At 46.6% G+C, this 23,998-nt stretch overlaps 1 protein-coding gene across 2 annotated transcripts in view; it reads left to right on the top strand.

Annotated features, from left to right (window-relative positions):
* Window positions 1–23,998, top strand: part of ZBTB7C (zinc finger and BTB domain containing 7C) — a 319,668-nt gene that overhangs the window by 179,578 nt on the left and 116,092 nt on the right. Inside the window, exon 3 of one of the 2 annotated variants that reach the window (XM_048502737.1) lies at window positions 18,303–18,412. The exons of the other annotated variant lie outside the window; for it this stretch is intronic. The gene's annotated coding sequence lies outside the window, so the exon portion shown is untranslated. The remainder of the gene's footprint in view (window positions 1–18,302; window positions 18,413–23,998) is intronic. 2 annotated transcript variants of the gene reach the window in all.

The raw sequence follows: 23,998 nt of genomic DNA, 5'->3' as shown, positions 1-23,998 counted from the left end.
TCATAAAATATGCTTGAAGTGTCCTGCAGCAATCATAAGAAACGTAAAAACGCCATGCCACCCAATCCAGTGGCTATCATTAACAGTAATAAACAACAATACGGGGGGATAAAACTTGGAGTGTAAAGACAGGTTAAAACAACAGGTGGTTAAAAAGAGGAACAAACAGAATAAAATCACAATCTAGCCGTTCTGGCAAAGTGATTGAGAGGCAAAAGAGAACCATTTCAGGGAGGAGGGACAGTCTGTTACTTAAGACTCTGAACCAAATGAGCACAATGTATTGTTAAAGGTTTTCACAGCAGAATCCATTGGGTGTTGCGGGTTTTCTGTGGTCTGGTAGTTTTATTCCTAACATTTTGACTATCAGCTTCAAGCCGTGTCATGGTAAGATGTGTTTCTCTCTATGGGCCTTTCCCCACTTACCTTAAGCCCTGTGCTACTTGAGGAGAGTAGCGCGGGGTCCCCCAACACTCCCCACGACAGGGGTGGCGACAGCGCAGCCGTCCCGACGCTGCCGCTGTCGTGCCCCCTCAGCGCGCGGCATCCCAGGCGCTCTTCTTAAGGGCGCATTTTGATGACCCTGCGCAGAGCGTGGGGTCGTGGGGACGCCCGGGCGCGCGCCTGGGATGCCGCGCGCTGAGAGCAGCGTGCGGCATAGGGGGGATCGAAGAGAGTGGGGAAAGGCCCTATGGCACAGTGTGGGGTCATATTTTGTCCACCCGCATCTCTCTCTCTTTCTCTGTGTGTGTGTGTGTGTGTGTGTGTGTGTGTGGTGAGGCGCATTTCCACGTGTCTGGGTGAAGCTCATTTGCAGATGCGTTTGCAGCTGCAATTTGAGGATGCCAGCCATAGATGCGGGGGAAACATTAGGAACAAAAACTACCAGACCTCAGCCACACAGCTTAGAAAGACCACAACACTCAAATGAGCACAGTTCACAAAATCCATAGGCTAAGGCAAGGCCTCAAGGTCAGGCATATGCGTACGAGGAGGGCTTTGCCCACCCTGGTGCCGCCAAGGAAAAGGCCCTTCAGACACTGAAGGCACAAAAAACAGGGCCTCAACCACCAACATCTTAGCTGGCCAGCCAGAGGTGGGATCCAGCAGGTTCTCACCAGTTCCCGAGAGTGGGTTACTAATCATTTGTGTGTGTCGAAAGGGGGTTCCTAATTGGGTCCGCTTTCCCACCTCCACGCCCTCGCCTCCCCGAGAGGCCTACTGCCTTTGAACGTGAAGGTTCCATATAACAATTGCGACTAATAATGTAACTCCCTGAACTGGGTTAATCCCTTTCAGGTACTGCAATTCATTGATTCTCAGCCTTTCGTACCTTTTATCTCACCAGTCTCTACCAAAGAACCTGCGTGTTTCACCGTTGCTGTGTTCAGATTTGTGAGTTGGGGCATTTTCTATAATGTGATGATGATTTAGAAAGGACCTGGTGCCAAAAAAGTTTTGGGGGGTCGTGGTGGGGTGGCTGCCCATGGGGGGGCATCCAACTCCGGTTTTGCCCAGGGCTCAGGTTTGCCTAGGTACGCCTCTGCCCCCTTTGCTGAGGGGGGGCTGGCGAGGGAACCTGTTACTAAAATTTTTGTATCCCACCACTCTGGCCAACATATTGCTGAGAAGAGATTTTAGAAAACATTTCCTTAGCAATCTTCAGCCACGGCAGAGCTTAGCTTTGTGTCACGCTATGGCCTGTGGACATGAGCGTAAGCTTCCAGAGATGAGAAGTGTCTCCTTTTTACTCCTCTGGATTTGCAAAGCTTTGGGACGTCACAAGACGCTGCATTACAAGATCTAGCTAAACTATCAACATCTGGCTCTTTCGGAAGCCCCGTGGCTCAAGAGCTTGCGAAACCCGATGTGGAGGAAGTGATGACTTCAAGTGAGGTTGTCTGAGGATCCAAATCCAGGGGTTGGAAACGGAAGAAGGAAATCATTCCAGCATCCACCCGTTTCCTGCCTACCATGCCCAGTTTCCAGCTGCTCTTCTTGTTTCTTCGCAGTCTCGTTCTCTCTGTGGCTGTTGTGGCCGTGCCGTCGCTCAAAAACTCCCAAAGTTCCTTCCTTTGGCAGTACAGATGTCCAGCGTACAGCTGCCCTCCGCCCCAACTGACCCCCAGCTCTGGATCCTGCTGTCTTCATTCTTTCCCGGGCTTTCATGTGGATTCTCCCATTGCAAGCAGATTGATGCTTGACACACGCTGTCCTCTCCATTATGATGCCTTGCCGCTTTGAAGCCTCCTCATAGGCTTGTGGCTTTTGATACTCGCTGGCCTCCTGTTCCCGGAGCTTCGGTCTGCCGTTGTCTGGCTGCCAATCACTGGCTGGCTGTATTTGATCTCGTGCTGGGGCCGTTGTCCACTTGTCTGGCAAAAAACCCCTCTTCTCCCAGTCGCTGCCCGCGTAACTGGGCCTAGAGCCCAAATCCCTCCGAATCAAAAGCAGAGAACTTGTTTGCCTCCGTGCGCATTGTAGGATCTGCATCATAGAATCATAGAATCATAGAGTTGGAAGAGACCCCAAGGGCCATCAAGTCCGACCCCGTGCAATGCAGGAACACACAATCAAAGCACTCCTGACCGACGGCCATCCAGGCTCTGTTTAAAAACCTCCAAAGCAGGAGGCTCCACCACTCTCCGAGGCAGTACACTCCACTGTCGAACAGCCCGTACAGTCAGAAAGTTCTTCCTAATGCTTAGGTGGAATCTCTTTTCCTGCACCTTAAATCCATTGCACCGTGTCCTAGTCTCTGGAGCAGGAGAAAGAAGAAGAAGAAGAAGAAGAAGAAGAAGAAGAAGAGGAGGAGGAGGAGGAGGAGGAGGAGTTTGGATTTATCCTTTCTCTCCTGTAGGAGACTCAAAGGGGCTTACAATCTCCTTGCCCTTCCCCCCTCACAACAAACACCCTGTGAGGTAGGTGGGGCTGAGAGAGCTCCGAGATTCCCCAGATAAGCCTCCACAGCTCAGGCGGCAGAGCGGGGAATCAAACCTGGTTCCTCCAGATTAGATACACGAGCTCTTAACCTCCTACGCCACTGCTGCACTGGTTTCAAAACAAATAAATTAATTGTCAAAGGCTTTCATGGCCGGATTCAACTGGTTGTGGTGGGTTTTCCGGGCTGCGTGGCCGTGGTCTGGTGGATCTTGTTCCTAACGTTTCGCCTGCATCTGTGGCTGGCATCTTCAGAGGTGTATCGCAGAGGGAAGTCTGTTACGTGCAATTTGAAAGCACTGCACAAATGCAGACGCTTTCGCACAAACAAGCTGTTTTCAGATCTTTACCAAAGGTATTCCCTGCGTTACCTGTATCCTGGACCAAGGGCCTGCCGATTTCTGGGCATTATTTTGGTAAGAGCTCAAGCTGGAGTCATCTTGCAACTGCCAAAAGGTATCAGTCAACAGATTTGTTGTTCTAGGGCAGTGGTGGCGAACCTTTGGCACTCCAGATGTTATGGACTACAATTCCCATCAGCCCCTGCCAGCATGGCCAATCTGGAGTGCCAAAGGTTCGCCACCACGGTTCTAGGGAACTGGATGCCAATAACAAGAGAGGTTCTGCAGAACTTTGGAGAGCTCTCAGGAAGGCCAGACGTTGCTTTGTCAGGGACTTGAGCTTCTAAACTTGAAAGGAGGCCGACTGAGACAATCTCTGTGGCACCGCTGAGAACTTAAAAGGTAGCTTTTTTGATTGCCACCTGTCTGTTTTTCGGAAAGCCTTCAAAGGAGCGAGGGACCTCAGGTGGTTGGCAAAGTAGCAGAGATGCAGATCTTTGTTTGAGGGGCCTGAACTGTCAGGCAGACTTTGCTGGGTGGTCTGCAGATTTAGTCTTCTTTGAATAAAACCTTGTGCCAGCTTGGGGTCTCTATCTATCTATCTATCTATCTATCTATCTATCTATCTATCTATCTATCTATCTATCTATCTATCTATCTATCTATCTATCTATCTATCTATCTATCTATCTATCTATCTATCTATCTATCTATCTATCTATCTATCTACATCACCATCTTTCATCTATCATCAAATCAATCAATCCAATCAATCAATCTAATCAATCAATCAATCCAATCTATCTATCTATCTCTATCTATCTATCTATCTATCTATCTATCTATCTATCTATCTATCTATCTATCTATCTATCTATCTATCTATCTATCTATCTATCTATCTATCTATCTATCTATCTATCTATCTATCTATCTATCTATCTATCTATCTATCTATCTATCTATCTATCTATCTATCTTTCATCTATCTTTCATCTATCATCAATCAATCAATCAATCAATCAATCAATCAATCAATCAATCAATCAATCAATCAATCAATCTATCTATCTATCTATCTATCTATCTATCTATCTATCTATCTATCTATCTATCTATCTATCTATCTATCTATCTATCTATCTATCTATCTATCTATCTATCTATCTATCTATCTATCTATCATCCATCCCTCCCTCCCTCCCTCCCTCCCTCCCTCCCTCCCTCCCTCCCTCAAAATGAGCTCAGGAGAAGTCAACTTGAAACCCTGTACAATTAAGAAACTTCAGTAGTGCCATTAAATAATTCCAGCTAAGAGAAATTAGGGCAATGGAAATCGGAAAAAGAAAAGGCAGAAGAAATAAAAACAGGGAGGCCAGATATGATGGAGCGTAACTGCTCCTGTTCTCAACTCTTCTTTTAAAAACAAATTTTGCTTTCCTTTAATCAACTAATGCTTTGCACTTGGATACCTCCCACCCACCCTAGCAAAGCGAGAAGTGAAATATGACCAGAGATGAGAGCTTGAAACGCTACCAGACAATAACTGGATGGGCCGTAATGCCTTTGCCATTGTGTTTCGAACAAAATCTTCAAGAGGTGAACTTGGTCGTCATCCTTCTGATGGGGATGATGATAACATAGAAGAGAACCTCTCCAGTTGGGTGTTCACTGCCCAAAGGAAGCAGCATTGTGTTTCCGTGAGCCCTCCAGGGGACAGGACAGACAAAATTAGTGATCTTGGCCTGTTCTGTTAATAATAATTCATGTATTCCAATAGGGCTGCGACCGCAGGGCAAATTGGAAGACCTTCTGATCCTTGTCCAGCCGAGACGGGCGGCTGAAGTTTTGAAGCTACTTTATGGCGGCTGTTAAACAATGTGCCAAACAATATGTGCTCTCTGAGTAACTGAGAGGGTTTTGTTTTGTTTTGGCAAATCACTTCAGGCCAAAGGAAGAGGGATCTAGGATTGCCTTAAAATCTTTGACCCAACGTGGTCTTGGTTAGAGCACCTTTGCTGGAGATAAACAGGTGGACGTACCTAGAGGGAAGTCTTTCTCAGAACCCTGGTTGCATAGATTTGAACTCCAGAATGGAAGAAAATGGAGATATAAATAGGCACGTGGGATCCAGCAGGTTCTCACAAATTCCCGAGAGTAGGTTACTAATTATTTGTGTGTGCCGAGAGGGGGTTACTAATTGGTGATTTTGCCACGTGATTTTTGCCTTAGTTACACCCCTCCTCTCAGCAGTAGCGCACAGAACTTGAAGCAGTCCAACAGGAGGTGCACCGGCGTGCGTGGCAGCCTTCCGCCTACGTGCATTCGTTTCCTGCCAAGGACCGGTGCAGTGGCTGTGTCCTTGCCACAGCCCCACCCAGGAATGCCCCGCCCCCGGAATGCCTGGCCACGCCCCCATCGTGCCCCACCATGCCCCATTGGCGCTATGCCACAGTTTGAATCCCACCACCATGGGAACCTGTTACTAAAATTTTTGGATCCCACCACTGCATGTGCACCCATTAAAATTATCGGTAAATTTCAGGTTTGGGGGTTTTTTTTATCCATCAGCTTTCCTAAGTTTCTTCCTGCCCAGCTTAAAGGAATATCTGCCGCCTCTTACTAGCTTTTTTGCTTCAAAGTCAGCATCATCATCGACCAACTGGTTGCAAAGCCAGTTCCTAGAACCCATGGAAGGTTCTTCAATGCCATCTTCACGCAAAGGGTTGCAAAACTTCCTTGAGGCCATCAGCAGCCACTTCATCGAGGAGCTTAATTACCTTCCCCTCCAAATGTCATGCTCCGGTATCAAACCGCATCATCTCTGGCCACGCCAATAATGCCACTGTGACAGCTCCATGCATTAAAAGAAGAAGAAGAAGAAGAAGAAGAAGAAGAAGAAGAAGAAGAAGAAGAAGAAGAAGAAGAAGAAGAGGAGGAGGAGGAGGAGGAGGAGGAGGAGTAGTTTGGATTTATATCCCCCCTTTCTCTCCTTGTAGGAGACTCCAAGGGGCTTACAATCTCCTTGCCCTTCCCCCCTCACAACAAACACGCTGTGAGGTAGGTGGGGCTGAGAGAGCTCAGAGAAGCTGTGACTAGCCCAAGGTCACTCAGCTGGCGTGTGTGGAAGTGTACACGGGCTAATCTGAATTCCCCAGATAAGCCTCCACAGCTCAGGCGGCAGAGCGGGGAATCAAACCCGGTACCTTCAGATTAGATACACGAGTTCTTAACCTCCTACGCCACTGCGTAGAATAAAGATCCATGGCAGAAACAAAGGAGTCGGTTTTTTAAAGCGTGTATTAAAGGTATGATATTAACATTAAATAATCGATACGGCACATAATAGAATCTGAGCCACAACACAGTGATATTACGCCTTCCTGTAGAGCGTAACATTTAAAATATGTTATAGGAAAACTCATGCGTGCGGCTTTCTTCTGCTTCATCCGGTTTATTCCGGTTTAGCAGCCTATAAACCATATAGGCTGCTAAGACCTTAGTAGGTTATGACCTGTACAGGCTGTTATGACCCCACTAATATCCATGGGGTGACGTCACATCATGACATTTTCCAAGTCAACTATGTTTATGGGGTGGTGAGTGGCGGAGGCTTATCTGGTGAACCAGAACTACATTCCTGCTGGATGATCTTGGGCTAGTCACTCTCTCAGCCCCACCTGCCTCTCAAGGTGTCTGTTGTGGGGAGAGGAAAGGAAAGGAGTTTGTAAGATACCTTGAGTCTCCTTACAGGAGAGAAAAGTGGGGTAGAAGTCCAAACTCTTCTTCTAGTTTGCCAACTGTTTTTCCCAGTTACCTTCACTTTATGCCCAACAAGCTGGGTACTCACAAGTCATGCATGCGCGCGCGCACACACACACACACACAAGTAAGAATCAAAGAACACAGTAAAGAAAAAATTTGCCACATCAACTGCTCATACTTTTAAAAAGCTGCCCAGAAGCAATCTTAATTTTGGGGTATCAGAAGTGGCTGAATATTTTAATGGCCATTTTGCAAGAAACTTCTCCAAAGCAACAGTCTGTTTGGAACAATTAAAAAAACACAATAATGGATCAAGCATTGACAAGCAATCACGAAAAGGTTGTTCTAGAGGGGAAGGAAGGAAGGAAGGAAGGAAGGAAGGAAGGAAGGAAGGAAGGAAGGAAGGAAGGAAGGAAGGAAGGAAGGAAGGAAGGAAGGAAGGAAGGAAGGAAGGAAGGAAGGAAGGAAGGAAGGAAGCAAGCCACTGGGCCTGGGAACCAGATTTCAGTGCTATATAGCAGTCAAGCATGTTATACATTTTGAGTGAGAAAAAGACAGTAAGCCACTCATTCTAAAAGGGCAAATATTTCATAGGAGTGTTGATTTTTTTCAGAGATCCCTGAAATGTCCTAGGCCCCTTCCGTACACGCAAAATAATGCGTTTTCAAACCACTTCCACAACTGTTTGCAAGTGGATTTTGCCATTCCGCTCAGCTTCAAAGAGCACTTGAAAGCAGTTTGAAAGTGCATTATTCTGCATGTGCGGAATGAGCCCTAGTTTTTTTCCATTTGAAAAATTGAAAAAAACTCCTTGGCAAACAAACAGGAAAAAAACAACAGGAAAACTTTCCCCCCATTTTCCCCCTTTTCTCATCTCTGGTCTAACCTGTTTTGCAGGGACGTTGTAAAGATACTGTGCTCATCAGCCTGAACATTTGGTACATGAACGTTGTACCAATATGCACACATGCACACACATAAGAGACTTAATACAAAGTTGTTGCGTCTGTTTTAGGAAGAGATGTCTAGCTTAGCTTCTCCCCTCCTCCCACCAAGCCATTTAAACTGATCATAATTCTGCAGTGGACAAATAGCATTGTTGTGGATCTTTTTTTTCATTCCTGCCCTCTTCCCTGTTTTAATTTTGAAAACCAACAAACAAACTGGGCATGGAAATCCAAATAAATTTATGGAACTGCCAACTTGGTCGAGCCAGCTGGCAGAGGCGGGCAACTGGAAGCCTTTACCAATCCCACTGCCTGAAATCCTTTGCCTAAAAGATGGCCAAAATTTAACCCACAATCTTCTTCGTACACAGCAAACACTCTACTGTTCAGCTACCGGCTCTCTCCCTTGTGTTGTGTGTTAAACTCGTGTTGTTAACGCTCCACAATTGCTCAGATAGAGATCTCGATTGCTACGTTTCAACCGCCCAGTCTTACCCATCCTTACTGAGTCTGTCATTTCTGGTTTCCTGGATTGTTATAATGCATCATCAGAGAGAGTCACTACTGGGAGTGTGTGATTTGCTGCCCTAACTGTACCATTGCTGTTGGGGTCAGCTAGCCAGAGGTGGAATCCAGCAGGTTCTCACAGGTTCCCGAGAGTAGGTTACTAATTATTTGTGTGTGTGTCGAAAGGGGGTTACTAATTGGCGATTTTGCCACGTGATTTTTGCTTTAGTTACGCCCCTCCTCTGAGCAGTAGCGTGCAGAACTTGAAGCAGTCTAGCAGGAGGTGCACTGGCGTGCGTGGCAGCCTGCGCCTGTGTGCATTAGTTTCTGCCCAAGGACCGGCGCAGCGACTGCGTCCTTGCCACAGCCCCGCCCAGGAATGCCCCGCCCCCGGAATGCCCGCCCCTGCCCCCGTCGTGCCCTGCCCAGCCCCATTGGCGCTACGCCACAGTTTGAATCCCACCACCATGGGAACCTGTTACTAAAAATTTTGGATCCCACCACTGCCCAGAAGGAATGTAGGAGTGCAGAAATACATCTGGTGCACCAGATAAGCCTCCACCACTCAGGTGGACGAGTGGGGAATCAAACCCGGTTCTCCAGTTTAGGATTAGAGAAAGCCTTTTCACAAAGAGGAAAGAGCATTTCCCTCCACCCCTGCCTCTCAGCTTTCTCGGCCTCAGACTTCTTGCCTGTTTCCCACATTGCACAGGACTTGGGAAACAAGGGGAGAACAGCCCTCCGCTCTACCATCTAGAGCCCATTTTATCATTTTAAAATGGTCTTTACTTCTAGTTAATTAAATAACCAAATTAAATGAAAATTACATTAAAAGGGCTCTGTTGCGACTGCTGTTGTGGTGCCATCTGGGCAAGGACGTTTTCCTTTCTGCTTGCACATGTCTGGATGTAACCCAATGAGATGGGGGTGAAGATTCAATTCTCTTCTCATGTATGAGAGGCAGATGAGCTCAGCCTTCTACCTGTTCTGGCAGCATATTGGCCAGGGAGGCACCCTTCAAACTCCAATGGAAAACCCCACAAAAAACACCTTTTCCTTCCCCCCCCCCCCCGAGTCAGTGCAGCTTTTTACTGGGTAGCTCGAAAAGGGTCAAACAGTTTAACAACCGAGGTGCAACGTGGCTGTTTAGAAGAGCCCCCCGTTTCCTTCTCTGATTGTGGCAGGTTTTCTGCCTGCCCCCTCCCCTCCCGATCTGCAGGCAGGTCGTAAACAGTTTCATTTCCTACTGAAACTCCTATCAGTGTGTTCTCAGCCTAGGAGCCCTTTTAAGTCATAACATGGTAGAGGATGCAGGGATAAAAATCAGGTCAGCTGGATATTTTAGTGCGGGAGAAGCAGAATTAAATATACGCCTGTAGCTAAAACAAGGGAAGGAAGGAAAGATGGACAGACAGGAAGAGGAAGGAAGTTGTTTTTATGACCGAGAGATTTACAAACTGTTCACTTCGGCACAGGGAAATGGATGGGAATCTTTCCACAATATTTAGTGCCCTTCAGGCTGGGTAACCCGTCTAGAGCTCCGAATATTTTTTCATACGCCTTTTCCTTCACCAGCCGGTTCTGAATTGTAATCTGGATATTCATATTTCTAGCCCAAAAGTAAGTGTCCCTCCTGCACCTTTCTTTGTATGATAGAAGAAGAAGAAGAAGAAGAAGAAGGAGGAGGAGGAGGAGGAGGAGGAGGAGGAGGAGGAGGAGTTTGGATTTATATCCCCCCTTTCTCTCCTTTAGGAGACTCAAGGTGGCTTACAAGTTCCTTTCCCTTCTCCCCACAACAGGCACCTTGTGAAGCAGGTGGGGCTGGGAGAGTTCTGAGAGAACTGTGACGAGGGGTATTTCTGCTTAGGAAAGCGCTGTGTTTGTTTACTTAAAATGTTTCCATCCCAGGTGGCATACGGACTCAGGGTGGCATAAATATGGGTTGCGAGGACCCATATTTAGGGCAGTTCAATGAACAGTTAAGGGAACAAACGACAATTAAAGCACAGGTGAAAAGACATACACTTGAGAATATGCAAGAACTAAAAACACACAGGCTGGAATGAATTCACCCTCCGCCAGATGCTGTTTGTCTGTCAAGGTAGTGCCCGCTCTGATGGGCAGGTTGGTCTACCAAGGTGTGAGCTCCCAAAGGCACCTGGTGGGCCACTGCGAGTAGCAGAGAGCTGGACTAGATGGACTCTGGTCTGATCCAGCAGGCTCTTTCTTGTGTTCTTATGTTTTAAAGGTATTGTCTACTCTGGCAGGCAGCAGCTGTCCAGGGTCTTTTCCATCGCCTGCTACCTAGCCCTTCACGGGAGATGCCAGAACGTGATTGATTGATTGTACTTCATGTATTAGGAGCTGTGTGGCATAGTGGTTAAGTGCTTGCACTGCTACTCACATGGTCAGGAGTTCGACCCTCCTGTGGGTCAGATATCCTGGCAGCTGGCTCATGGTCAACTCAGCCAGCCAGCCATTCCTTGGTTGGTAAATGAGTACCTAGCACATAGCTATGGGGCAAAGAATACCTAGGGGGTAAAGAATAGCTAGGGGGCAAAGAATAGCCGGGGAAAGCAATAACGAACTACCCTACAAAAACGGCTTGCTCATGAAATCACTGCTTGCAGTGGTACCCCAGGGTCGGATACGACTGAAAGGGGAAACTTACTTCATGTCTTTAATCTTGCTTGCTCTTAACTTTGTTATTTAAATTTTAAAAAATTGCTGCTGTGGAAATTTGTTTTAGTTTTATTTGTGGTTAGTTTTAGTTATGTATTTTATGTGCTGTTATTGGAACAGCTGTATTGTGAGCCGCCGCGAGCCCTTTGGGGGTGAGGCGGCCTATAAATATTATTATAATAATAATAATAATAATAATAATAATAATAATAATAATAATAATAATAATAATAATAATAAATAAATAGTTGATGTTGCAATTCCTGGTGACAGCAGAATTGATGAGAAGCAACTGGAAAAACTTACACGATACGAGGATTTAAGGATTGAACTACAAGGACTCTGGCACAAACCAGTAAAGGGGTTCCCAGTGGTGATCGGCACATTGGGTGCAGTGCCTAAAGACCTTGGACGGCACTTAAAAACAATCGGCGCTGACAAAATCACCATATGTCAGCTGCAAAAGGCCACCCTACTCGGCTCTGCACGCATTATTCGTCGATACATCACACAGTCCTAGATGCTAGGGAAGTGTCCGACGTGTGATGTAATACAAAATCCAGCATATTGATCTTGTTTGCTGTGTGTAACTGTTTTTGTATCAATATAAGAATAAGAATAAGAATAATATAGTATGGGTGGCCAACCTATGGTGCTCGTGATGTTCATGGACTACAATTCCCATCAGCCCCTGCCAGCATGGCCAATTGATGGGAATTGCAGTGCATGAACATCTGGAGCACCATAGGTTGGCCACCCCTGAGTATAGCTTGCCTTTTATTCCCAGTGGGGATCCAGAGCAGCTTCGACTCTTCTTCCGCCCTCTATTTTATCCTCACAACAATCCTGTGGAGTAGATCAAGTGGACAGCGTAACTGGCCCACGGTAATCCAGTGAGTTTCCACGGCCGTGTGGGGATTCAAACCTGGTTCTTCCAGATCCTTGTCAGGCTCTCTAACCACTACCTAACAGTGGCAGTCTGAACCCAGGCCATCTGGATCGTGTGGTAATCTTGTTTGTTTCTCCAAATAGCCGCCTTGTGTATGTATATAAAGAGGGGTGAGAAGAGCAGCACCCCACCCCGTCTCTCACCACACCCAGTGGCTGCGGGCAAATTTCTCCCTGCATGGAGTGAGGCAAGCAGGGATGGGCAGGGCCCCAAAGGGAAGCGGTCAGGGAAGGCCAGAGAAGGGTTTGGCTTCCCTCTAAGCGTCCCCGAATCCCCTCTTGATGTCTGGATATCAGACCTCCGTCTCCCGCTTTATACATGAACGGAGCAGATGTGAATAAACGTATCCTGATACTTTTTGGGCTCTGGACCTTGTCAGAAATCTGGGAAGCTAAAGGCAAAGGAGGGTGGGGACGCAGTTACACACGGGTGTGTCCCTTGTGGGGTGGCGTAACAGGAACACTTGTGGGTGGCAATTTTTTTTCTTTTCTTTTACCGTTCCAAGGCTGGGCCGGCTGGCATTTGCTGGACACTGCCCAAGCGTTGTTTGCACCTTATCTGGGGCCAGGCAAACGGTTTGCACCGGCTGGGCTGATAAATATACCCAGACACTCCTTACAGATTTGGTCGTCGGAGAGGTTGCTGATAGCAGGTTGGGCGTGGGGTTCACAAAGGAGGGCAGGGGAGGTCGTTTAGAAAGCAAGGATTCCCAGAGTACCGAGGTTGTTCTAAACATTCAGTTTCTCTGTCTGAAACTCAAACCTTGTTCATTTTTTTTTTCAACATTGGTTTTTTTACCCGGTGAGCCTGGAAATACGTGAACATAGTTAACTTAGTTAACATAGAACCAGTTAGTTAACATAGAACCAGTTAGTTAACATAGAACAATTAGTTAACATAGAACCATAGTTAACATAGTTAACATAGAACCAGGGGGCATTCATTGAAAATGCTGGGGGGAAGAATTAGGACTAATAAAAGGAAACACTTCTTCACACAACTTGTGATTGGTGTTTGGAATATGCTGCCACAGGAGGTGGTGGTGGCCACTAACCTGGATGGCTTTAAAAAGGGCTTGGACAGATTTATGGAGGAGAAGTCGATCTATGGCTACCAGTCTTGATCTGCCTTGATCTGAGATTGCAAATGCCTTAGCAGACCAGGTGCTCAAGAGCAGCAGCAGCAGAAGGCCATTGCTTTCACCTCCTGCATGTGAGCTCCCAAAGGCACCTGGTGGGCCACTGCAAGTAGCAGAGTGCTGGACTAGATGGACTCTGGTCTGATCCAGCAGGCCAGTTCTTATGTTCTTATGTTCTTAACTTCTCTGGTTTGTAGTAGAACAGTTAGATTCAAGTCTCGGGGTGGGGGCAGTGGTGGGATCCAAAAATTTTAATAACAGGTTCCGATGGTGGTGGGATTCAAACAGTGCCGCCGCCACACACACGCACCTCCAGTCCCTTTCGGGCAGGGAGGCTGCTTTAGTAACCCCTTCTCGGCACTCAGAAAAAAATTAGTAACCACTTCTAGAGAAGTGGTGAGAACTGGTTGGATCCCACCTCTGGGTGGGGGTATGATCTTTTGAGAGTAAAAACTCTGATGAAGGGAGCATGGACTCTCACAAGTTGTACCGTGAAGATCTTGTTGCTGTCTGGGTGCCACTGGACTCAAATCTGGATACACCCGCTCACATTCATACGGTTATATCAAATTTTAGGGTGGTTATATATACAGGGTTTTAATGGGCTCATGTTTCAGGAATTTTGTTCATTGATCACAAATGGGGTTTATTAATATTATCGATAATAATGCATGGCTCTTTTTTTGAGTAGTCAGAGCCTTTCACAGGCTTTAGCTCAAGCCCTACATACAACAACCCCATTAAAAGGTTAATAGTATCATCCCCATATGGCAGAGGAAAAGACTGAGAAACAGAAGTCTGCTTTAGGCTACCTGGTGAGTTCATATTGAAGGCAAGATTAGACCAGGGAACTTCCTGGTTGACAAATTAGGCCTGACCTACACTTAGGGTTGCTGGGTTGAACCTGGAAAACAGGAGGAGGATTAGGGGACATAGGGGGACACATGATATTGGCTGTGTCTGTTTATAACTTCCAGGGGAAACCCTGATTTGACGTAGGGTTGTTCTAGGAATCACTGGAAACCATGTGGCAAAACTATAGAGTTTCTGGCGATTCCTAGAGCTACCCTATTTCCGTCTGTTTTTTTTTTCTGGAAGCAGCTAACATTACCATCTTCTTTTTGCTCTGCTGCCACTTGGAGCAGTGGCAGGCTATGGGACATGGGAGCAGAGACAATCCCAGGCTGACCAGACGTCCTGCTTTTGGTGTGACAGTCCCGCCTTCAAACAATTTGTCCCGCGTCCCACGGGTTATTTAAATTGTCCCGATTTTTGGGAGGCTGCCGCACGGCCTTCTGGGGTGCAAGGCAGTGCGGCAGCCTCCCGCGTGCGCGGCCGCAGGAGCACGGCCTTCTGGTGCCTGCCATCTGGTCACCTTAGACAATCCCCCATTCCGACTGGGGGCTGGCATGCCTACCTATACCCTGTGGCGGACATAGGCAGTAGAGTCCTACCATGATAGAATATCTTACAACTTTGCCTACTGTAGATGCCGTTAAAGGATGCTCCCCCATCACAAGAACTCCTTGCGAGTAAAGCAATGAAAATAGCAGGATGCGGGCTGGCTTCGAAACTTGTTTCTTGCTACGGCACTTTCCTGCTTGGGGGAGTTGTCGGAGGAAATAAAATGGCATTCTGTCATCTGGAGTGGTACAGTCCACACCTCAAGGACTCTACCACTTCACTCTGCTGCATGGGTAGACCAGGACCGAGTTAGCCGATGTGCCAGATTTCAAAGCAGAATTGTACTTCCAGACCAGCTTTCCAGACCAGAATTGTACTTCTAGACCAGCCCCGCCTTTGCCGTCCACTTTGAGCACCAAGGGGCAGCAAGAGGCATCAAGGAGGAGAGGGAAGTATTTTTTTTTTTAAATGGAGCTAATAAGAGTAAACTGTAATGTCGAAGGCTTTCACGGCCGGAATCACTTGGGTGCTGTGTGGTTTCCGGGCTGTATGGCCGTGTTCTAGCAGCATTCTCTCCTGACGTTTCGCCTGCATCTGTGGCTACAGATATATATACTCCACTTGCTTTCCCAACATCAGATCCTCTGAAGATGCCAGCCACAGATGCAGGCGAAACGTCAGGAGAGAATGCTGCTAGAACATGACCATACAGCCCGGAAACCACACAGCACCCAAGAGTAAACTGGTTTTTAAAGCAAATAATGTATAGTGTTGCTCTTTTATGCATCACGGTTCTCATTCCGAACATTCAGATTTCAGTGCTGGATAATGAGGGGGCGTGGCCACGAATGGTCTCTAGTCCAACTACGGCTTTAATAATTGAAATAATGAAAACTGCTAAGATAGCTGTGGCTTTCCTGTGGTTGCAATAAGGGTTATTCTGCGCAGGCCAGATATAATGGGTTCGTGCTTGTTTTAAAAGCATGAAGTGGGAGAATTCCCACAGGACTCACTGCCCCAAATGCTTCTAGCCGGTTATATTAGCCTGAACCGGGGCTAAATGAGAGTCACTAAATTAGCAACGTTTTTTCTTTAACCTGGGTTTCAGGCGCTTCCTGCTTCCAGCTACGGCAAGCAGGAAGCATTCTATTCCCATCTCCTTCCATCCACCATTTTGGTGGATTCCCTTGGTGGTTGCCATTAGAATGGATTCTGTTAATAGGCGGCTGCCATGTTGTGCCACTAAGTGGGTGGGGTGGATTCTTGGGTGGGGGGGGGGTTCTCAGCTGCATGGTTCGCAGGGCACCACTATGTTCCCTGTGCGAACCGTGCTACCTCCTGCCACTGGGACCCCAGCAATCCCAACTGACCCTTCACCTGCCGTGCAAACAGCGGTAAAGGCCACATGGGTTCATGTAATCCATTAGTATTGCCTGTGCAGAATCTGACTAAGAAGAAGAAGAAGAAGAGGAGGAGGAGGAGGAGGAGGAGGAGGAGGAGGAGGAGGAGGAGGAGGAGGAGGAGTTTGGATTTATATCCCCCCCTTCTCTCCTGTAGGGAGACTCAAAGGGGCTTACAATCTCCTTGCCTTCCCCCCACCCCACAACAAACACCCTGTGAGGTGGGTGGGGCTGAGAGAGCCCTGAAGAACTGTGAGCCCAATGTCACCCAGCTGGCATGTATTGGAGTGCACAAGCTAATTTAGTTCACCAGGTAAGCCTCCACACCTCAAGTGGCAGAGCAGGGAATCAAACCCAGTTCTCCAGATTAGAGTGCACCTGTTCTTAACCACTATACCACTTAGACCCTTCTTTGTCCTGTGCATGGGGCAAAGGACTGGATTGCCAATTGTTGAACTAGGTTTAGAACAGTGATTGAATTGGGTATATATTCACATTGATGGCCAAGGTGATGTAGTGATTAACGTATCAGATTAGCATCTGGGGAGACCCAAGCTCAAATCCCTTCTCTACTGTGGAAGCTTGCTGGTTAACCCTGGGGCAGTCATACATTCCCAGTCATGCCTGTTCTATGTAGTTATAGATCCTGGCTTTCATTTCCGATTTGTTGTGGTTTGAAGGATTTGTTTTCAAGGCAGCCTGTCTTTTTTCACACTCTTCCACCATACACAGAAGGCGTGTCTTTTCCTTCATTCAGTGTAACTTGTAGATGAACTCTAATTCTTTTTAAAAAAGATTTACTTAACTAGGGGGAGGTCCCACATATTGCTGAGGTTTCTTATAAGAAAGGTAATTTGATCAGTGAACACAGCCTGAGCAGTGGTGGGATCCAAAATTTTTAGTAACAGGTTCCCATGGTGGTGGGATTCAAACTGTGGCGTAGCGCCAATGGGGCTGGGCGGGGCATGACGGGGGTGTGGCCAGGCATTCTGGGGCGGGGCATTCCTGGGCGGGGCTGTGGCAAGGACGCAGCCGCTGCGCCGGTCCTTAGGTGGGAAACGAATGCACGCAGGCGTAGGCTGCCACGCACGCCGGTGCACCTCCTGCTAGACTGCTTCCAGTTCTGCTGAGAGGAGGGGCGTAACTAAGGCAAAAATCACGTGGCAAAATCACCAATGAGTAACCCCCTCTCGGCACACACAAATAATTAGTAACCTACCCTCGGGAACCTGTGGGAACCTGCTGGATCCCACCTCTGAACCTGAGTATGGGGGATTTTCCATTTTTCAGTTTCCTTTTCTTTCCGCGTGTTTGCTGTTGCAAGCGGCCATTTTAATTGCAGGCATTCCTGATCTGGTCATTTCTTTGGTTCCTCCTTTACACCATTGATGTACAGTTGATGCAGAAATTACTCTAACAGTTGCGCCCATTTAATGATGAATGCTGGGCCAGGAAACTCCAGAGGAACCGTAGGCTGAAGGAATATCTCAGACTTCGCTCATTTGTGTGGTAGGGTTCAGGCTAGAAAATGGTGCAGAAAAAGAAAACTCTCTGGTTAAATTCACACGAGAAAGAGACATGATCAAAACGAGTATTTTCAAGTTGGAACGACAGGGATGGGAATTTTGAAATCATGCCTACTGAGTCGGCGTGTTATCCCGGTCTTGCAGAATAATTCCATTTGGACACGTTGCCTGCCATCTTGGGTTCCTTCCAATTCCTGCTTGCTCATGAAATGAGAGCTACGCCCCAAACGACAGGGGTCTTGCATGGTACCTTTTTTTAAAAACAAGGATCCTCACAGCCTGCTAACACGTTTAAAATTTACAAAGCAGCGTTGCACAATAAGGATCTCTTTGCAGCTGCACAACGAATCTCTGTTAACTGATCCAGAGCCTGTTCCCTTGCACGGAAAGAGAACAGCTCCTGGGTTTTGCTGACAGAAGTCTGTGTGAGCCTGCTTTTCTGTCTGTGCTCTTTTTTTAAAAAAAGAAGAAAAGAAAGTATTTCAAAAAGAATCACAGTTAGTGAGTGGGAGAACGAAGCATCAAAACAAACACTGACTTCCCCCACATACCACTGAGCTCTTTGGTACAGGTGGACAGACGAGGGCTCCTTGCCAAATTCTTCTGGTTCGCAGGGAGTGGTGGGAGGGGAATCCTTCAAACCGCTCCTAGAAGGGCTTAACTTTCCTCTTTCAAATGAGAGACAACCTTCTCCATTCCGCAGCCGGAGCTGGGAGAGAATGGCTTTTTGGCAGATGTCTTCTTGAGACGGAGCAGCACGATTCATGACTCTGGATTCTCCCAGAAGGAGGAAGAAAGGAAGCGTGAAGGAAGGTAGGTTGGGTCCTCTCTTCTTCTCGGGTTTTGCTCTTTCCCTGGCTCTTATTTTTGTCCTTTCATCGCACAGCTTCCAAGTTTATTTAATCATGGGGGGAGCATCCTGACTCCTCAGCACAGAGGCTAATTCGGTTAATTAAAAAATATACGTCGATCTGGCTGGAGTCGCTGTAGCGTGTTTCGGTGTGCTGTTCCCTTTTGCAGTCTATCACAGTCTAACATGTTTTGTTAATTGCTGCTCAAAGCGGAAGCCGTTTTTTCTCTTTCTCTCTTTTTAAATCTGCTCCTTGAATCCTTCTCAAATACAGGCGTCTTGGCTGAAAGTCAGCATCTTGTTTTTGTAATTTTTCCCCCCCAAGTTGAATTCAAGATTCTTTTGACTGGGGAAACGTGGCATTGAAGTGTCTTCCGTCAGCATCGTTCTGTGGAATTTTGGCAGGTGGGGTTTTTATATATGTCAACTGTGTTTGAAAAGATCTTTGTTCCCCAGTTTTGTTCGAATCCTCTTTTCCACGTGGGTGGATCGGAGAACCTTATGAAGGCTTTTGTTTGTTTGCTGCAGTTTTACAAACTAATGACTCCGAGCAAAAGTCTCACCTGGAAATTTAATGCTGCTATAACTCACTGCCGTGGTTTTAATGGTGCTGGAAGCCATCCGTTCTGAGCGTCTCTGGGGAGAACTCTTTATTAGGTGTGCAAAACAAGAAACTAGTCCATCTTCTTACTGCAAAGAAACTGTGGGTGTGAAGCTAGGGTCTAAAGACCTCGCAAACAGTTTGTATAACTTTTAAGTTGTTTTCTTTCTGCAATTCCATCGATTAAAAACAGGTAAGAGTCTCTACAATGCAGTTTCCTGGGAATATGCCCACTGAATAGACTTGTGTAGGATTTCAAGCAGAGCTGCACAGTGTTAAAACCTTAGTGTAATAATTGCTTGTCAGTTTCGTTGTTTAAGGATGGTGTAGCCTGGCTTATATCTTTCACTGGATGGTGTGGCACAAAAACTATAGCTATATTCTAGGACAGTGATGGTGAACCTTTTCGAGACCGAGTGCCCAAATTGAAACCCAATACTCACGTATTTATCGCAAAGTGCCAACACGGCAATTTAACCTGAATACTGAGGTTTTAGTTTAGAAAAAACGGTTGGCTCCGAGGCGTGCGTTACTCGGGAGCAAGCTTGGTGGTAGTCGGTGGCTTTGCTTTGAAGCAACCCGTGCAACTCTTCCAACATGTGAATCACGACCCTAGGAGGGTTTAGTCAGAAGCAAGCCCCATTGCCAGCAACTGAGCTTACTCCCAGGTAAAGGATTGTGCTTTAGTTCTTCACATGAACATCAGTGGGGTTTAACAGCGCTTACACTGCTTCCCCAAAACTAGGTCTTAGGTTTAATGCTAATAATCGAGCCCAGTGGCCCAGGCCAGCCTAGATGTGTGTGTGTGCTTGACTCTGTTTGTGCGTGCCCACAGAGAGGGCTCTGAGTGCCACCTCTGGCACCCGTGCCATAGGTTCGCCACCACTGTTCTAGGAGTACTGACTCTTCTGCCAGTATTCGGGAATTTTGTGTGAGGCCTGAAGTAGGCAATTTTTTGCTCAACATCTTTTCAACAACACTTGATACTGATCTGCTTGTATGACCATCCCAGGGATATTATATTTATTCGCTTTTTTGTTTCAATCAAAAGCAGCCCACAATCTAATCAGTGTCATGGAAGTTTGATTGAATGCAATGCCAATTATTTCAACAATCCATTAATAATTAGGTGATAAATTTCTTTCTAGCATGCCAAGGGTGGGGACTTTTGCACATTTTTTAATCAGTCCTGCTCTTGTGGTTTCTGAGAAGCGAACTTTTTGCGAATGGCAGTTACTAAGGGTCTTGTTTTGCCCTTTATGATCTTTTCAATACTTATCTACCGCTGTTGTATCCTATCTAGTCCTCCAAGGTCTCGGAGTGGTGTGCGTGGGGCTATTTCCATGGGTGTAAAACTCCATGGAGAAATGTTGCGAATGTTATCAACGCTTCTTCCAAAGTTTCCCAGATGTTTTGCCTGGGAATCAATCCCCGGCTTTGCTCTGAAGTTCTCTTTTGGCCGAATTGCCCGACAAACAAGGGATAGGAGGAGAAGTTATGCTAGTCTTGTTGGAATGCTTTCTGCCTGCTTTGGCGCTCCATGTAACTTTTGCCTAGGGAGGAACCCCAAATTTGCCTCAAATTTTGCTTTAGGCGAATTTTTGGTGTCAACACTGGATTATTTGTATTTTAGGGTTCATGTCACATAAGGACAGTGGAGCAGCTAATTAACCAAATCGGTTATTATTGATAATATAGTACAGCGATGGCAAACCTTTTCGAGACCGAGTGCCCAAATTGCAACCCCAAACCCGCTTATTTATTGCAAAGTGCCAACATGGCAAAGTTTGGATTTATACCCCTCCCCTTTTCTCCTGTAAGGAGATTCAAAGGGGTTAACAATCTCCTTTCCCTTCTCACCCCCACAACAAACACCCTGTGAGTTGGGTGGGGCTGAGAGAGCTCTGAAGAACTGTGACTAGCCCAAGGTCACCCAGCTGGCATGTGTTGGAGTGCACAGGCTTCCCAAATAAGCCTCCGCAGCTCAAGTGGCAGAGTGGGGAATCAAACCCGGTTCTCCAGATCAGAGTGCACCTGAGGAGCAGCAGTGGCGTGGGAGGTTAAGAGCTCGTGTATCTAATCTGGAGGAACCGGGTTTGATTCCCAGCTCTGCCGCCTGAGCTGTGGAGGCTTATCTGGGGAATTCAGATTAGCCTGTGCACTCCCACACACGCCAGCTGGGTGACCTTGGGCTAGTCACAGCTTCTCGGAGCTCTCTCAGCCCCACCCACCTCACAGGGTGTTTGTTGTGAGGGGGGAAGGGCAAGGAGATTGTAAGCCCCTTTGAGTATCCTACAGGAGAGAAAGGGGGGATATAAATCCAAACTCTTCTTCTTCTTTTAACTACTATGCCACTCCTGCTCTAATACAGTTTGGTAAGTGAGAACTGCGCCTTTTAAAACTGAGACCAAGAATAGCACGGGAGCAAAGAAACTGGATGGGTGGGAGAGTTTTGGGTTCAGAATTTGCCTTCCTTTGGTTGGGTTTCCTCAGGTGGCCCCAGGCATCTTGCTCATCTATAACCTAACCTCCCAACTGTAATGGGAAGATAATAATACCAGCCTGTCTCACATGACTAATTATTAATATTATTTATTTGCATCTGGCCCCTAAAGGCTCTTGGCCGGCTTAAACAGGTTAAGAACACAATATCCAAAACCCTCCTGTAGCCCACAGTAAATTCATCTAAGACATTATGCCTGTAATAAAACCATCAATACAGCTTCGAACCAGTTCTGAACTATTTAAGAGAATAGCAACGTGACAGGGTGTGAAACACATTGAGCGTGCTACGTGAGCATATTGTTGTTAAGTTACTACAGTGGGAAACTATGAACCGCAGACGTTTGAAGACAGCCCCCACAGAAACTGCGTCTTGTTTGTACATCCCAGATCAGAGGAAAACATTGTCTCTGTAGAAGATCCTGCTCTCCACAACAGCCCTGGATAGCCATCTCCCCTTATGCATTTGGTGACGCCATTTGAGGAGAGTCCCGGATGTTTTGAGCGACAACAGTTGATGAACTTAGTCACTCAGAGCGCCTTCCAGGTTGTGGCCTGGTACCAATGTTGGCACCTAATCCCCTGCCGACTTCACTCGTGCACGGGTGAGTGTCTGCAGCTTCGACTAAAACCACAAACCACCTACCATGGGGGTGTTAGCCACAAATGTTGCCATGAATCTTGTACAAACTGAAACTTCTCGTTGTGGGTCTTGAGGATGTTGAACGTGGGATTTATAACATATTGAGGGAACTGTGCTTTCATTGTCGAAGGCTTTCACGGCCAGAATCACTGGGGTGTTGTGGGTTTTCCGGGTTGTATGGCTTCAGAGACCCTCATAGGATGCCAGCCACAGATGCAGGTGAAATGTCAGGAGAGAATGCTCCTGGAACATGGCTACACAACCTGGAAAACCCACAACACCCTGGAACTGTGCTTCTTCGAAGGGCGACAGCAGGACTCCTAGAACTGTTGTCATGTTGGGCTTCGGGCCTGATATTTCTCCATTCTGCCCCATACTTCTTTTCCAGTTTTGCCCTCTGAACTTCACCCCTGACTGGTTTCAGGGCAGAAGAATAAGTTCAGAACCAATAGCTAGCTGCATAGTGATCCAAACAAATGATGGAACAAAGATGACCTGGGCCGTAAGGGAACCCAAAACACTTCTGTAGTTAAGTCTACAGGAAATCGAAAAGACAGGCATATCATCACTGGTGGTCTGGAGGGGAGCTGTGTGAGCTGATCACTCTTTTTCTTCATTTCCTCTTGGGCAGGGGCAGTGAAGGGTAGGTTGACAGGAGGCAGAGGGGCTAGGTTACCATTTGCCTAGCCCCCCCCCCCCGCCTGCCTCCTGTCAACCTACCCTTCACTGCCCCTGCCCAAGAGAAGAAGAAGAAGAGTTTGGATTTGTACCCCATCTTTCTCTCCTAAAAGGAGCCTCAAAGCAGCTTACAAACACCTTCCCTTTCTCTTCCCCCCCTCGTAAGGTAGGTGGGGCTAAGAGAGTTCTGAGAGAACTGTGACTAGCTCAAGGACACCCAGCAGGCTGCATGTGTAGGAGCAGGGAAATAAATCCAGTTCGCTGGATAAGAGTCCACTGCTCATGTGGAGGAGTAGGAAATCAAACCTGGTTCTCCAGATTAGAATCTGCTGCTTATGTGGAGGAGTAGGAAATCAAACCCAGTTTATTTTTATTTTATTATATTTCTCGAATTTCTGAATTCCCCCTTCCAGAAGTGTCTTGGGGTAATTTACAGATCGAACAATAACACAATAAAACTGTCTCGGCATAGAAAGAGCCGTAACATGGAAAAGCTGAGTATAATTAAATCAATCTAATTAAAAAATTAATAAATATTTAATAAATTTAATAAAGTTCTCCAGATTAGAGTGCACCACTCTTAACCACTACACCATGCCGGCTCATATTGCATTGTATTGTATATTTAATGTATGTACCGCCCTCCCCCAAAAGGCTCAGGGCGGTGCACAACAAGAGTAACAATAACAGTAGTATTTTAACTATTTATCACTTATTTATAGTGCACATTGTTTTAGTTGTGATTTTGTTGTACACCACCCAGAGCCCTTCGGGGGTGGGCAGTTTATCAAATTTAAACAACAACAACAACAACAACAACAACAACAACAGTTATAATGTAAACATCACTGAGGCATAGTCAATCAACAGCATTGATAAGCATAACATTATGAATAGCAAGACATAAAAAGACCAAAGAATATAATCGGCAATAGCAATAATCATAACATTACACATTATAAAAATATCATAAGCATACTTTCACGAAATGAAAAAAACATCAATAAACTTAGCTAATATTAAGAATATATAGTAATAAACTTCCTCGTATGTCATGGATTCATAGTTCCCATCATCCCCTGCCAGCATTGTCAGGGCATGATGGGAACTGTAGTCCATAACATC

Source organism: Sphaerodactylus townsendi, linkage group LG07 (assembly GCF_021028975.2).
Source record: "Sphaerodactylus townsendi isolate TG3544 linkage group LG07, MPM_Stown_v2.3, whole genome shotgun sequence".
In the NCBI taxonomy this organism is placed as follows: Eukaryota; Metazoa; Chordata; class Lepidosauria; order Squamata; family Sphaerodactylidae; genus Sphaerodactylus; species Sphaerodactylus townsendi.
The sequence above is the reverse complement of the archived record's forward strand: the minus strand, read 5'-3'. Positions and strand labels throughout refer to the sequence as shown.